The 17,032-nt window shown below is 44.1% G+C and overlaps 1 long non-coding RNA gene across 1 annotated transcript in view; it reads right to left on the reverse strand.

Moving 5' to 3' along the window:
- Positions 1-14,747, reverse strand: part of LOC121046894 — a 38,965-nt gene extending 24,218 nt beyond the window's left edge. The window contains exons 1-2 of the long non-coding RNA XR_006078489.1: positions 14,661-14,747; positions 8,191-8,319 (exon numbers count right to left, since the gene is read on the reverse strand). This is a non-coding gene — a long non-coding RNA (uncharacterized LOC121046894). The remainder of the gene's footprint in view (positions 1-8,190; positions 8,320-14,660) is intronic.
- Positions 14,748-17,032: the final 2,285 nt, after the last annotated feature.

Raw genomic sequence — 17,032 nt, forward strand, 5'->3', positions numbered from 1 at the left:
ATACCTTGCTCCGACATTGAAGTTCAGATAAGCAGATCAATGTGTAACTGTGCATCTTTTTTCTTTATAGGTTACCAGCACAAGGTCTCCCGTGGACACGAAGGCAGTAAGTACAAGGTCCCCCATAGACACGATGGCAGTGTACCATATACTCGAATTTCGCATTTTTAATAAACTAGTTATTACTCCTTCCCACGGTTTTATGCAGGCATTTTGTGAACTCTGCATGCGTATATAGGCATATATAAGTGACACTTGCACTCACTTTCCGCTTCCTTCAAAACAGCGGTTACATCCGGAACACATGTCATGCAACCTATTCCCGTCTTTCCTCTTAGAGCTCCGTATCTAGAAACCTATGCTAGAAGTATGAGTTCTAATACATTTCATTTGAAAGTCTAGATACACTGCTTTGAGTCTCTGTTGAAAATCAAATGTTTTTTCTACCGTGCCGGAATTCAGGTTCTGATGGATCATCTCATTGGGTATATTCCGACTCGTCGGAATATACCTAATGAGATGGCACGTCAAAACCTCAATTGCAAGGCGGTAGAAAAAAGCATTTCATTTTCAACAGAGACGCAAAGCAGTGTATCTAGACTTTCAAATGAAATGTATTAGAAATTCTTATGAGGTGCCACGGCAAAACCTTAATTGAAACACGGTGGCCAATAGTTTTCGTAAACTCCTTGGGGACTCGTTACCAAGAATCAATTGTTTTTCAACACAGACTCGAAACGGTGTCAATAGACTTTCCAATTATATTCGTAGGAAGTACATTAGAAAGTTTATGCGGTAGCACGTCGAAACTTCAATTGGAACGCGGTGGCCAATAGTTTTCGTAAACGCCTTGCGGATTCGTTACAAAACTCATTTGCATTTCTATTGAGACTCGGAAAGATACGATGAGTAGACTCTATAAACATTAAAATGAAATTCATTAACCAATTTTGTAAAAGCAGGAGTCGCTCCATTCCCACAAGCACCGTTTGAGCCACTTGAACACATTTAATGTAGAGAACTAAGCGAGAGAGTTGCACAACGTTCTTTTGCTGAACATTCGAGGCTTTCATGAGTGTGAAATATTCCGTATTTTGTCGCAATATTATTCGAATGTCCAACCCGTTGAGAATAAATTTTTTTTTGCCGGTAAAAGTATAATGCGTGAAGCCAACATATCGCACAGAGTTGAGAACTCGGTACGCTTGAAACGAGCTGCGAGTCCCTTGCAGGCATGTCCAAATTTGCAGACTTATTCACTTTGCTCTGTTTTCGCCGAGCATTGCATAAAGAGCAGAACCTCCACTCGTTTGATCTGCGTTTAGCAGGATATCAAGATAAGAGCGGTAGGCGTAGTGTTTGTAACGGCTTACCAGCGTTTGGTTCAGATAAATGTGCAGCAATAGCAAGAGGGAGCTTGAAAGGCCTGAACGCGTTTGACTTTGTCGTACCTAACCCTTTTGTCGGGTGCGACGGTGTTTGCGGGATATCGCCATTGGCTCGCACCATTTTCGCTCGAATGCGCAGGAAGCTCGATATGAGATCGTACAAGTGGGGACCAAAGGAGGGGACGTGAAGTTCTATAACGGACGTTGACAGTGTCGTGGCGACAAGAAAGAATGCGAGATATTCGAATTTTTCAGGGCAAAGGATGCAGACGGCAGCGGGAATATACATAAATTGTCTGCGACGCAGAAACAGGATTGTTCTTGGATGATGACGATATGTCCAGTCATTCTACGAGTCGAAAAAGTCATTGACCTTTCGCCTTGAGCACGCGCGCGTTAAGTATATTTGTTGGCTCGCTGATTAGAGCGTCGGACAAGAGAGCGAGCGGTCGTAGGCTTGATACCTGGCGAGGACGGGAAGTCCTTCCCGGCAGCAGGCTCGTGACGTTGCTGTTTCTGACGTCAGGAGTATGCCTAAAATCACTGGATCTGCGCTTTAAGTAAGTCCACTCACTCCCCACAGGCTCCCCCGGCAGCAGTCCGCTTAGCAATCCATATGCGCCACCTCGCGGCAGCGCGACGCCTCGTGGTCGGACCCGTATGCCACAGCTATAGTCAGTGACAGTTCAGGGAAAGCTCTTCCCAGTCTGACCCTTTAGCCGAGCGAATGCTGGAAAGAAGGCAATTTCCTCTCCTGCGTCCGCGCTGCTAAAGTGGAAAGAGGTAGGAGGATTTTATTTATTTTTTTTTTTTTGTTCTGAACACCTGTCCCCAACCATAGGGAGTATTCACTGGCGGCCATAGCTGTGTGCGCGAATGCTGAGCGCTAGCTGATGGCGAGCTTCCACAGTTCTTTTGCAGCGTGCATTCCGCACCATCAAGAATGCCGGTCTTAGCAGCCTATTGATGCGAGCTCGTTCTGAGCATGCGCCTTGAACAGTACCCACAAATATGGCGTCCAGTGAATACTCCCTCTAGAGAGCTTCCATCACAGAGAGTTTCTAACCTCTCGACAGGGATCAAGTGGTGTATCAGCCGCACAGGCAATACGATCTGGGAGGAGGTGCCGAAGGCGCTGATCGTCTGCAAATGTCTGCGCCTTCCTCCCTGCATTCCTCCTCACCACGCGAAAACGCAGCGCATGCGCACTTGCCACGAATTTCCGCAGAAGGAGTTCGCCATTAAATTACACACGCTCCCCATAATTTGCGATGTACTCCCTCTTCAGTTTCGGCTCTCTAGCGTCAATAGGAGTCGAATGCACCACCTCGCGGCTGATCTCGACACAAGTGCCGCGGGGACACATGACGTCACGAAATCAAGCGATAGCGCCAGCTAACGACAGCGCACCGACACGGGCGTCATGCGAAAACGTAACGTCACCAGGGTCAAGCGATGACGTCCCAATTTTTAACCAATGACAGATATCGATGACGTCATTCATAAACGATGGATTATCGATGACAGAATACCGATTGATTCATTAGTGGGGCGATCGTTTACACTTTTCGGAATACTTAGGCCCGGGTCACCCTGCTCATACATCATACGAAAGGGAGCCTGCACAGAAATTTGAGCGCGAGTCACCACGATTTCCGTGCTTCTAATTCTGCATGGCAATGTGTTCAAGAAGAAACTTGGCACGCGCCATTCGAACCGCGGATATTGGGGTGGCTCCTGTTTGCACTGTCTAAAATGTATGCTATCAAAGGAAACGTATAGCTTATCCCATTCGCAGATTGCGATATGCTAGCCAATAAACCAATCTCACCAGGAGTTGCGCGGCGACAGCTTTGTGGAGGCGCTTTTTGGTACCTGCACTTCTCCCCACGTTTGCGGCCACATCGGTGTGCGCAGACTTGTACGTAATCCGTTACAAGTAACGAAATTACTTGTAATCCCTTACATTTATCGGTAATTTAGTAACGGAATAATAACATATTTTGTAGAGTAATTTTAAAGTAATTCCCATACATTTTTGACGAAACGGATTCCTTGTAATTCGTTACATTTTGTTTTCTCAGGACACGCCCCCCCCCCCCCTTTTTTTTTCTCATTTTTGTAAAGTCCAGCCCAGTGACACTGTCACGCGAATTGACCAGCGCAAAGTGAGACTTGACACTCTTCAGTTCCGCAAAGCCTTTTCTTGCAACACCAAGCCCCTGAACTATTTTTTTAGACCCTAACAACAATGTAAAAAAATCCAAATGAACATTTCTGCAAAAAAAAAAGGGGGGGGAGGGGGGCAAGTTTTTTCCGGTTCGTTTTAGTCCCTTTGTTTTTTTCTTTGCGGTCGATGACGGGGAGAGGAGGACACCAAGTGATTGTGCGCGTCTTCGAGAAGCTCGAGGCGCTAAGTGCACTGAAAAGAATTAACAATGTCCTTCTCGGTTATAGTGACTACGACCATTTTCATAATGTCACAACACGAGACAACGCTCCGTCTACCCTACCCTTTTTGTGAGTCAGCTTTTTGCGAGCACTTAGAAAATGGTAATAGTCTTCCTTTCTTCTTCGTCCTGCTTTGCCCCAGCAGGACGCACCTTATCTCAAGCAGATATTTTTACAAATAAAACATATTGGTGACTGACGTAGACTTGATATTCTGGGCTTGAGGAGAGAGTGAAATTCGTGGGGTGCCGCTTACTTAGTAGTACTCTACCCTTTGCTGCCCGTGGCATCAGCGGACGTCTATCTGGACTCCTGGAGAACACCGGAGTAAACTGTTGTCGGTTCGTGCTCCGTGCTTTTTTGAACGGCACCAAGAATGGTACACATGGGAAACGCACATTTACATTTCCTTGTTTTAACCGACGTTCTAATTAATTGTTATTATGAGTGTCCTTCCTTTTCTTTTATTACTTATATGTATATACTGGAAACTTCTTCTTATTCACCAACGTCTCAAGTGAGGCTCGAACTGTTCAGAACCAAAGGAAGAAGAATATCGAACCAAACCTTATTTCTTATTTAATTATCACCTTACTGTTACAACTATGTTTTGCTATTGATAACATCCACAGCTTCGCGATTTAGACAATGGAGAATTTTAGTAGATCGGTCCGATGACTCCGATAACGATATCCGATACTTCGCCGCCGTCTTTGCGTATGCATCATATCGTTATCGGGTACCGTTATCGCAAGTATACGAGGTATCAGAAGGATCTACTAAATCTCTCGAATAGCAAGCAACGGCTGCAACGACGAAGCTTTGCTCTACATTCGAGGTAAATAGTACTTCCCTTGCTTCGCTGAAAAAGCTCAGTGCAGAGCATGAAGCATTCGTGAGGAACAATATGGCACTCCCATCCAGTGCCTCAGCTCAAATGGTGTTCAGCGTAGCAGTCGGCATATTGAGTAAGAGATAGTGCAAAATATCTGACGAGACTTTCGAGAGCCAGCAGTTGCTCAAAATACTCAAGGTCATTAAATGGAACACGTTGGAACAATAAGGACTTGAATAACCCTCTTTTCTTTGTTTCTTACTTGAGGACAGTAATGTCAAAAGTAACGCCACGAAAGTAACGGATTACTTTTTGGAGTAACGGTTAGTTACTTTTATGAGAGGGTAATTGTAATTGTAATAAACTACAATTTAGCCTTGAGTAATTGTAAATGTAATTCCTTACTATTTTTCAGTAACGTGTACAAGTCTGGGTGTGCGTCGTATGCCCGGCGTTTGGAAATTCTTCGGGTTAGCACGAGACTTTTAGTCGGGTGCTTAATCGCGGTTTCCCATGAGTGGCTTCACCCTTTCTGTGCCGACGTGTTACAATAACAGCAACAGGCGAAACTGCATCGAATTTTATGCTTTCCGGAAAGAAAGCAGCCTTCGAGAAGAGTGATTAAGAAAGGAAAATGGAGCCGGGCAGAGCCAGAGGAAAAAAAGCGTTTTTAAGAAAAAAAAATTGTTTTTCGATTAACATAGACGCGTACCGAAGTGTTTCGTACGTTGGAATCTCCCTAAGCACTGGTTCTGTAGCGGTCTCTAAATCGTGACGTCTGCGCTGCTTTGCAACGGTCGTTTTAATACATGTTTTGCTCAGCGTAGTTGGGTGGATTCGACTTTTATTGCGACAGTATGTTTCAAGTCCAACTGTGTTTCAAATGATTAGAACGATCACACTAAATGTAGTGATTCCCGATACGAATCGCTTGAAATAAAACAAACTTTTTGAAAAGCCGTTTAATAAATAAAAACAAGGTTAAACAATTTAGACGTGCAAAACGTACCGCCGAAAAGTTAGCAAAAGAACCTCACCCATCTTATGGTGTTCTATAGTGCCAGAACTTGATTATGGCTGGCGTTACTGATCCGTTCTGCATTAACACGAAGCGAGACCGCAGAAATAAAAAAAAAACTCCCACCATCGGGCGGCTGTTACCGCTCGGAGCTTGCGCAAACGAAATCAAATTTCACAAGGATTGTACACGAAAACTTATCTCCACCCAATGTTTTTAGGTATCTGACATGGTTGCTGTTTTTGACAGGCGCCAGTTATTATAGCGCGTCAAGCAAGGTCTTTCAGTTGATAGATTCTTGATTGTGTGCATGCTTCCCCCTCAGTTCACCTGTGCCCCACCACACAGGGTGTCAGCTAAAATAAAACAAGCTAAAAAAAAAAACAACACTATCGCTCCAAGAGAAAGTTTATTTAGCTCTCTTCACTTCCATGTCGATTAAACGTTAGGCACAAAGCATGAGCACTACCAAGCTTCGTTTCCCACCGACATATCTTATGCTGTTCCGCTGTGTTACACTGAGCCGATGGCCCCTCGAATATTCCTGTTCTTTGCAATTGAACCAGATGTTCACTTGCTTCCGAGTTCATTAAGACGTCGGAGCAGCCGACTGCTCAAGTAGTGGCGCCGTTATTTTTTCAGGCCGCCACACGGGACTATCACGTGAACGACTTGAACATGGCAGCAGACGAAGGAGCGATTCTAGAGTGATAAGACGCCTGTAACTGTTGTTTCTGCGCTTGCTGACAAAGTAGAACATAAAAAAAAACTTTATGAGGTATACACATTCTAGGAAACTCCAATCCGATACCGAAGCGTTACACACAATCGTGTACCATAATGTACGAGAATCTGAGCCCCATGCAGCCGGGAAGCCGGAAAGCGAGGACCACATGTAGCGTGGCGGCAACACCAGTTCCGGAATGCGCGAGCCTCCGCAGTTCGCTTGGGGAGATCGGTCTATTGAAGTGATAACTTATTTTTTTAAAACTTTTATTGTTTTTTTTTTATATCGAAAACATCATACAATTTTTGCGAAAAATACGCTTCGGAGAGAAAACGAAGAAAAAAAAAATTAAAGGGCACTGATATTCGCCAAATGTTTTTTTCTTTTTTTTTTAATTTTTGCCAAGTGGTTTAATATGATGTCGGAATAATACCCGATCAATACTTTGCTTAATAGTCACGTATATTTCTAAATAACCCCCCCCCCCCCACCAAAAAAAAAAAAAAAAGACGCATTTGTTTAAAACAGAAATTGAAATATTTGCAAGGAAGCTCAGAGGAGAGAGTTGCCGGAAGTCACGTGATTATCGTCCCCTGCCGTTTTTCCCGTTCGTCCCTTTTTCCAGCGTGTGAAGCAGACAACGACATCCAAGAGGTTGATTAAACCGTTTGTCATGGGATTGTTCCGCATTTACATCCCATCCGCTCGCTGTTCTGTGCTTGAGGATCGATTGACCGGTATCGCGAGCCCCAGTTTCGAAGTAGCGTTCCCACGTCAATCGCAACACTGGTTCTTTGCGCGCCGCCATCGCGTCGTCTAGCCAGCGGTACGTCGCCATATTGAGAATGACTTAATACAGGTGCTGCCCGTGATCTATGCAACATCTTTTTGTTTTAATAAACTTATTTGCAGTTTTTTTGGAAGCCACCAAAATGGGGTTACTACTTTTTTCTTTTTTAATATTGAATGTGTGTCTTAGACAACCCACGACGTTCATTATATTTGGTTTGCATCAGTTGGAATGGCATGTGACTGTAGAAAAGACAATGAGTGCGACTGAAAACATCCAATTCTCGACAGGCGGTTTCTGGCTGGAAAGGATTAGAACTTTGAGCCGCAAATTGTGTTCTGGGTAGTCGGACTCTCATAAGTTGTGTTCAAATAAAAAAGATCGGCATACGTAAGTACCCTGTCATTGTCCATTTAATGTGGCGTTGGTCATTTGGAAAACACGAATAAAGTTTGTTTTAATTATTTTGTGAATTACTCTCTACAGACCAACCTTCTAATTCGTAAAGTTATGTTTTCAAACAGACACTTCCCGGGGGCATTATAGGAAACCACCAAATCTTCTTGTTATAGAAATATATAAGGCACTTTCCGGAGTGGAGAACGGTCTCCACTTCTTTACGATCAGCATTCTGAAGCATATTGCGGGGCCGCTACCGGAGCAACCATGTGGGATTGCACGCTTTAAACAGCGATTTATACAGTCAACATATTGATAATGACAACACAATTACCCGTCAATAAATAACACATTTTCTTTTATGCACAAATAAACATTTCAAAGCAAAGACGCTACATATCTTCGAGGAAATTTTAATATTTGTTTATTTTTCTTTCCCAGTAGAAATTTGTAATGCATTTGAGTTATATGGAAGCAGTACTATAAATAAATTTAGATGCAAAATTTTATCTGAAATCAATCGTAGTTTGGTTACACTCGATAAAGGCCGATGTAACAAAACCCAATGACGATGATACTTACCTTTTGTCTAAACAGGTTCCTTTCCTCAAAGTAGAGACGGGTGAAGCGGTCAGTTAAGTAATGCGTTTTAGTAATGTTGTCGAACCCGTGGATAGGGCCCCACTTTTGAGTGAAGGTGTGATTGCAGAGCTGCAAAATACAAGTCACCTTAAATCTTGAAGTACGCAACTTAAAATAAACGAGTTTGATCATGTTTGAGAAAGATTGGTATGGCACAGATTGTGTGATGCGCCTTCCTGGGAAAAAACGAAGGGCGTCTGATCAGAACTGTCTACCAAGATTCGCTCCCATTCTCGACACGCGCCATGATATAGTGCAGAATGACTGCTGAAAGGCCGCGAAGCGCGCGACCGCACCATTATGTTCGATTTCTCGTGCAGCACCCACCGAAGCTAAAAATCTATTTTGCCACGCAAAAAAACAAAAAAAAAAAAAATAAACAAACAAATTTCTTAGTTGTCAAAGGTGTTCAAGTACTGCCGGGGACTGAAGTCTTTTTATCTGGTTTTCTGGACGCGTACCGCTCTTCGATGTCGGTTTGTGTTACAGCCGGTTGTTAGAGCCGGCCGTTAAAACCGGCCTAAACGTTTCAAAACTAAAAAAAAAAAAAAAATTCGGCTGCTAAAACACATTTTTTATTAAAATATAAAATATCCGCTTTCTCAGTACCGTTCAGAAAGTCTATAGAAGATGCCTGTCAGAATATTTTAAGAGTGAAAATAAATGAAACCTTACAGCCTTGGAACTCCACTTAATACATTGGCAGACTAGTAATCACATAGGCTTTATTTGTAGTTCAATTTATGAACATGGCCAACCGATATTAAGCTGCTCAACTGCATTCACTGTGAATTGACACTCCGCTCTATTGTCTTAAATTTCCTTATTCAGTGCAATGTCCAATATAACAAAGCGCCACTAATGCTACGGAGGATCCGTAAAGCGCAGTGAAGATGAAATAACTGAGTGCAATAGAGTTGAATGCAGATTCCAACACGGGTTGCGTACGCCAAAGTACCATATTTTCCCGGCTGTAGTCCGCGCCCAGTGTACAGTCCGCAGGAGGAAATTTATGTAACAAAAAAAAAAAGTTTTTGCTTAGGTAATCTGCAGCCGGTGCATATTCCGTGCGCGGTGCATAGTCCGCCCCTCGTGCTTAGTTAACACGAACATTTTCTCATACACGAAACATCTTGACAAATGTCTGCGTTCTTAGGTCACAAAGAAACTTGCATTAAACATAAATCATCATTAACATTCTTTCATTCACAAAATAAATCGCGTCTCGTAATGAACAATCTTTAAAAAAAATCCTGTATAGTTCGCACGCATTGATAGTTCGCCCAGACTAAAATTTCAACTTTTAAACATGTATATTCGGCGGACTATAGCCCGGGAAATACGGTATTTTTTGGATCTTTCAGGTAGTCTATACGAAGCCTGTGACTATTAGGTGCATATATCTTGGATCTGTGGACCGAAGATAATTACAAGTTACATTGTATCAGTGTTTTTTTGGTAAATTCCAATAAACACTGAAAAATAACCCTCCATCCGCTCTTACCGAACTATAGGACAAGCCGTCCACACGACCGCGATGAAGGAAGACAGAAGACACGCCGTCGCAGAGATTCGCCAACTCAGCCAGACATATTGACCTCCTACCTAGACACCGCACCAAGAGCAGAGAACCGCCGCCAAGCTAGCCGACAAGCCAATCCCCGTCAAGGCTATGTGATCCGAGCGAAAGACAGCAATCTCCCCCTCCAACCCCGCGGACCACACACCCATTGGCAACGCCAACAACACTATACAAAAACACAAAAGGACTCACAACAAAAGGAACTCTTTTACATATTTGTTTAAATATATAGACGGCTGGCTTACACAGGTGGAGTGCGGATGTCCAGACGCCCGCCTTGAGTCATTAAAACTTTGGTTTGGGCTAGTTGGTCCACTATACCTGCCCGCCTTGAGTTTGCCATGGGCTCGAAGGGCGAGAAAACGGGAGGAGGGGAGGGGGGGGGGGGGGGGGGGTATCAAATACATAACACACCGAACCCCCTCCCCCCCCCCCCCCCCCCCCCCTCTCTGTAGATACCTGCGGCCGCCTCTGCGGAGCGCAGGCGTGCCGGGCAGCCGAGTCGTGTCGGCCGTGTGCGCTGGATCGTCCGTGGCCAGCGCGGCGTCCGTATTTTTTTTTTTTTTTTTGTATAAAATTCACGAAACTCGCACATCACTTTTCAGTTACCTCGTCTCTTGCGACATTCATGGACAGCACCGGCGACAGCAAAGAGTGTATCGTTGAAAGTAGAGGACGTGCTCAAATTTGATCAGGTCATCGAGTGCAGCTTTGCAGCAGAGCCGACGGCGGACAGTGTCCGTATCGTCGCGTACGTACTGCAGTCCTCCGCGGTGCATATACCCAGTTTAAGGGCATGCTTCGAGCAGTGCGGTACGCAGCTAGCGCTCACCATATCGCTGCAAACGAATGTACAGCGAGCGCGGAAACGATGCGGCGTAAGCTAGGTGAGTGCTAGCGTCAAAGTCGTTTGCCACACAGCGATTGTTCCTGGTGATGATATGATAATTAAACTGTTCCACCTACAGTTTGATCTCCTCGCCAATAGGTCATTCTGGCGTCGGTGTCCTAATGTTCCTTATAGACCTGTAATTACCTGTAATACTTTGAAAAATGTCGTGCGCTCATTGCGTCGGCAGTGCGCTAGTGAGACAGTTGCAGCGTTTTAGGTTAGGTGGATATACTTTTGATTTTGTTGGATAAACTTTGCGCAGACAAATTGTAGAAAGCCCGAAAAGATTTGAGGGAGCTCCAAAGAAAATCGTTGTTGTGACTCCGTACTTTCACATGTTTTCGCATGTTATAAGAGCTTTGGCTCAGACGTTCGAAGTAAATGTAGTTTTTAGGACGGTCCGGTTAGGCAGTCTTAGGGCCCGTTCACACACTTGTGACATCTTAGGACCTAGAGCCTTGAAATCTCTTAAAATTTCTTACGACGAGAAAACACTAGAGCCTGCATTAGAGAGAGCTTCCAACTGCTCAATCGGGGTCCCGTGTTTTACAGAACGCGTTGCAGACGATCAGCGTTTTGCCCCAGCCTGCGATGTTGGGCAAAAACGCTGATCGTCTGCAAACGTCTCGGCCTTTTTGCCTGCTATCAATCTCTGCAAAAGGATTTGACATTAAATTGCAAACGCTCCCGATGGTTTCAGTTGCACCCTCTTCACAATCTAGGCTCTGTAGATAAGACACACTCGCACGCTGGCGCCATCTATGTGGTGACCCTGGAACGACATTTCATTAGAGCGAAGGTTTTGCAGTATTTGCGAGGTCAAGTGCACGTACTACGCGGAAAAAAAGGAAATATACGGGACTGCCTAGTGTCTACGGTTGTTCGACAGGTGCCACCAGTGTGCAGTGTGTTCTCTCGTCTTAAAATATCTTAAGCGGTTTCAAGACATACAGCCTTATGAACCCGCAAGTGTGTGAACGGGCCTTTACACCGCTTGCGTTTGAGCGAGGGTGGGGCTGTGTGAAGACGCATTGGGATCCTCCAATTGACTGCGTCAAGGAAGTTCTGTTACCGCTTACGTTCGATTGTGGACACTGCTACGTGGGCCAGACGGGTCGGGGGGTGTATGACCGCCTCTTAGGACTCAAGGGAAGCGCGACAAATTTATCTCTATCATCAGAACTAGCAAAACATAATGCTGAATGTAAGGCGCGCTCGCCATTATTCTGGGAAACTTCAATTTTGAGTAAAGAAAGCGATTGGACCCCAGAAACTGCGTAAGCTAGCCGTCTATATTCTTGAACGAAAGCGTGAAACATCTTCATCTAAACCCTGAGACAAAGATAAATAAAATATTGCACAAGAGGTCTAGGGCTTTTCGGTGTAGGCCGTTTCGGTGTAGGGCGTTTCGGTGCGGACTTTTCGGTGCACGGATCTTTCGGTGCTCAAACTTTTCGGTGCACTGACTTTTCAGTGCACGGACTTTTCGGTGCAGGGACTTTTCGGTGTGGGACTTTTCGGTGCGCTAACATTTCGGTGGACGGACATTTCGGTACATGAGAAATCAAAATAACGAGTTTTTTTTTCATATTTCTAAACGTAATACGCACTATTTTAGCTGAAAGTTTTTTTTTTTTTTCGCACTTTACCGTTTTTAGACTTGGTCATTTATTTACGGCCACTTACTGATATAAAAAGGTTCAAAGTTGTTTATTGGCTAAAACAACCATACCACCTAAGTTACTCTGTTAGGCGCAGAACCATCCTGCGTGAGGATTGGAGGCGTTAGACGTTATGCTTCGTTTGTCGGTGTCTCTTTCCCAACGTGCGCACTAGTCACATCACGTGTCTCGAGTAGTTTTCAACAATCTCAAGCTTCTTGCTGTTGGAGCCTTTCCTACACACATTACCAATAATAAAACCCACACCTTTACAGAAGGCGCCGAGAACGCCTGTACCTACCCAAAGCGTAAATACTTTGTGATGCGTCTAGCAACGTTGGAAATGAGACACCGGTGAAATAAACATAACGTCCAACGTACCCAGTCCTCCCGCAGCATGGTGCTGCGCCTTACAAAGTCACTTATATTTTATATGAGAAAGTGACCTAAATAGATGATCAAGCCTACAAATTTATAAAATGCGAAAAAATCACTTCTGCCTAAATTAATGCTTATTACGTTAAACAAAATCTCAAGATTTTGAATGATTGTGCACCGAAATATCTATGCACCGAAATGTCCGTACACAGAAATGTCCGTGCACCGAAACGTCCGTGCACCGAAAAGACCGCACCGAAACGTCCTACACCGTAACGGCCGGATCATTAGTCCGTTATATTATTTCTCCTTGTCTCAGTGTTTAGATTCCGATGTTTCCCGACCAGCTCGACTGCATACTTTAGCTCCTTGCGAGAAAAAAAAAATTATTTTGCTTTGAGTCTTGTGTTTTTGTTTTTTGTGTTTGGTGGCGTCGAGGGGTGGGCGGGTTACGGGGGGGGGAGGGAGGTCGCTCCGCTTCTCTCGGGGTTGCTTCGCTGCGTGTGTCTGGGGTTGGTGCGGTGCCTAGGTTGGAGGTTAGTCTCTCTGGCTGAGGTCTGTCCAATTTTTGCAGTGGTATGTCTTTTGTCTTCCCTTTCTCTCCGTATGGACGGCTATAGATTGCTGTTCTCTTGCAAATAAATGCAGCTGCGTTCAAGTCCTTGTGTCGTCTTGTCGCTAATTTTATTTACTCAGAATCTCGGGGTTTAGAATATGGTGTTTCCTAACCAGCTGCAGCCTGCGCAGTTTGGCTTCTTTTATCTGCATCTTTAATTTGCGTCCACCCGAAACACTGCCTCCAGCGAACTGACCGCCAGCTTGCTCCTCTGTCCCGAACCACACATCTTCCTTGTTTTCTTTTCGTATCGGTATTAGGTATCATAAAAAAAATCGTTCTGGTACTATTATTAGATAAACGTATTGAGACCGGAGCGCTAAAACGAGCCACTAGGTTCATAATGCCATATAATATTTTGGTGTGACTGATTTCATGTGTTAGGCAGCGATGTTTCCCGTCTTTGCATTCAAGGCTAGGTGGAGCATGCTACAGCCAGTTATAGAGGGCACAGCCCTTCGCATCCATCCATCCATCCGTTCATTCAAAATGTACATCCAAATTTTAGATGCGCGATCGCTTACTCTAATTCCGTACTTTCGTACTATAGCGTGGAGCAATTTTTCTTTTTTTTTTTTTTTTTGTTATTGCTTACAATGTCTCGATGTCCAAACGGCGGGTACGGCCTTGGGAAGACGACGCGCACCCTCCCAAGATAGCAGGAATTTCAACGGATTTTACCGAGAGGCGAAGGCCAGCGTTGTATTCTGGCCTTCCGTGGCTCTTTTCCGACATTCATTCGTTTATGAAAGTGCGGAGGTTTATCCTAGTCTTGTTCGAAATGAGCATGTGCCCTGAAAGCAGTTTTTTTCTGTGTTGGGGCTGCTCATATTTCAGTACTCTGTGCATTTCGTTGCGGACATACTAAAAAATTAATCGGTCATATTTTTCATCCCAATATTATAGTAGATTACGTGTTGCTTGACATGTTTTATGCGTAGTTAATGCTTTCGGAAGAAGAAGCGAAATACCTGTTTCATAATTAGCAGCCGCTTAGATTCAAACACAGTTTCGCTGAAGTGGCTAACGTTTTTTCTTCACTTCTATATATTTGTCCAAACAGACTTGTAATTTCTACTCGTGGACAAGGTAGAAATAGAAAACTAGCTTCTCCTGCAAACCCTGCGCTTTTTGCCTTTTAGGAAAACAATCGCAGGAGAGGAGGCGAGTTCCATCTGGCCTGCTTTCTAGCGCTCTCTCAAGGAAAGCGGAAAATGTTCTGTGCGGAAATCTCAACCTGTCGCCTACTATAGGTCACAAATCCGACACGCAATCACTTACTGCGCTCCGAGGTAATCTCGTTATGTAGATCTGGTTCTGTTGAATGTAGTTCACAGCTGCGGACACGGAGAAGCAGACAGGCTTACCCCCCAACGCACGCTTGTAGTCTGGAAACCTATCGAGGGTAGACATCTGCAACGAAACAAATGCAATTAATGTAGTCTAACAAGAGATAACTCCACACGCATGCACATGCGCGCGCAAACACACAAGCACGCACATTCACAAGCAAAAATGCACATCTACGCAATTTCTATTCAAAGATTTTCAAAGGGTCTTTGTGGTCCGTCTTAGCTTTTTAGAGTCACGTGGAGACTGTCACGATTATTTTTGAAAGGTACCTGGCGCATGAATCTAATTCTAACTGGTCTGCGGGAAAGACAACATCAACTTCCAGGACATGTGCCTCGGGGAAGCCGTTTGGTCGTTTTGCGTCGGGCAGCCGCAACGGACGGTCGCTCAGCACCGGTTTCCCGTCCCACGCGTGGGATGTTTCTTATAAAATACCTCAGTCTGCAAATAAGGAACAAGGCATTGCACTGCCCGGTTTCCTGCGCCTATTTGTCTGTCTGACTTTAGAGGCTTGTACAGAGAGTGAAAAATATGTCGGGGACGCCAACACGATGACGCGAAAGACAACAACGTGACCGTGCTCATGATTTAGTCAAGTCCGCCGTTTAATGGTTTGGCGTTCATGGTATTTGCTAAACGTCTTGCTGAAGGTGCAGCCGCTTGGTTTTAAGGGTTGAACTGCCGTACGTCCCAGGAGTTTACTCGGCGACATTGCGAGTTCCTCGACAAATATTTTGGAGACAAAGGACTCAGTCGCCGCTATTTGGTGTAGTCGTTTCTCTCTACAAGTGCTTGTACCCAGGTTTGAGAACACGTTGGTTCTTACCGTCTTTCTGAGTTTCAACATGTTTGTAAAATTTAATTTCTAAAATAAACTTTATATTACACTCTCAACACCTGCATGTTCGGTGTATGGTTCTCAAATATTTAGGCGTCTAAGGAGTTGAATGGCTGAAGGGTCATAAGTGACTGTAAACGGTTGAAGGGTCTGAAGAGTTTGAAGGGTTGAAGGGGTCTGATGGTCTGAGGGGGCTCGAAGGACTGAGAGGGCTCCATAACACATCAGAACCTATTTTTGATGAGGAATTGCCAACGCGTGGCACGGGAATACCCCAAAACCTACTCCGAAGGCAGGATGTTCGACGAAGCGCAACATCAAGCTAGTAAGTTCTACTAAACAACTTAACTCGACCCACTCGTACTGGTAACTCCGCGCAGCGGGACATAAACCGAGGCTTAACATTCTGCAAAAGGTACGGCTCATCTGACGTGGGACTATACGGAGAAGAACCTAGGTAACGATCAGAATATAATATCCGTTTCGACACCCCGGACCACAAATTTTATAGCAAAGAAAACTAGTTTTCTTTCCTATAATTATTCCATTAACAATACTGCCCTTAACCGAAGTGACTTCCTATAAATACCTCGGTGTAATCATTTCAAACGACCTGTCGTGGAACACCCATACTAAGTACATTGTTCACAAGGCATTAACTAAGCTCTGGTTTCTCCGGCGAAATTTACAGCAAACCTCATAAGATGTAAAATTAACAGCCTATAAAACGTTTGTTCTGCCTATGTGCGTGCGTTGTCTGGGACCCGTTTACTAAAACCAACATAAATTTATTTGAATCCAATCAGAGAAAAGGCTTGCGTTTCATATTCAACAAATTTAAGAGACAATACCCGGTTTTTCAACTAAATGTGTGTTCCAGCATTAGCCCATTAACCCATAGATGCAGGTTTCGAATATTGAACTTTTTGCTCTAAATACCAAAGAACCGATTTAATATTGACGCCTTTACATATATTTCACCTGCTCTTCATAATTACTCTACACGAAATTTCCATTTTAGATCATTACAAGAATAGAGCTGTAGGGTTGAGGTATTTAAGTCCTCATTTTTCCCAAAAACCATTCATGATTGGAATGCCCTACCCAGTCATATAATAAATCCTTCATCTGAGTCATCACTTATTGCTAACCTCCGCAGTTTCTGTCACTACTGCGATTGATGGTATTTCTTGTAGGTTTTTTGTTGTTGATTATTTTTTGCTTTAATTTTTATTCAATACTGTATAATGATGACATTGATTGCCTTATTCAAGTATGCTAAAAGGAGTAGAAATGTATGCCTTTATACAACATTATGTACCCCCTCCATCCACATCTCCCGAAGGAGATAGTAGTATCAATAAATAAAAAAGGCAACCATGAGCCCCGACAAAACGTTATTACAGACTGAGAAAAAACGCCAGGAACCATCACCTAAACTGAGCATTCACAACCCGAACAA

This window comes from Ixodes scapularis, unplaced genomic scaffold, assembly GCF_016920785.2.
Source record: "Ixodes scapularis isolate PalLabHiFi unplaced genomic scaffold, ASM1692078v2 PGA_scaffold6__148_contigs__length_123643588, whole genome shotgun sequence".
In the NCBI taxonomy this organism is placed as follows: domain Eukaryota; kingdom Metazoa; phylum Arthropoda; class Arachnida; order Ixodida; family Ixodidae; genus Ixodes; species Ixodes scapularis.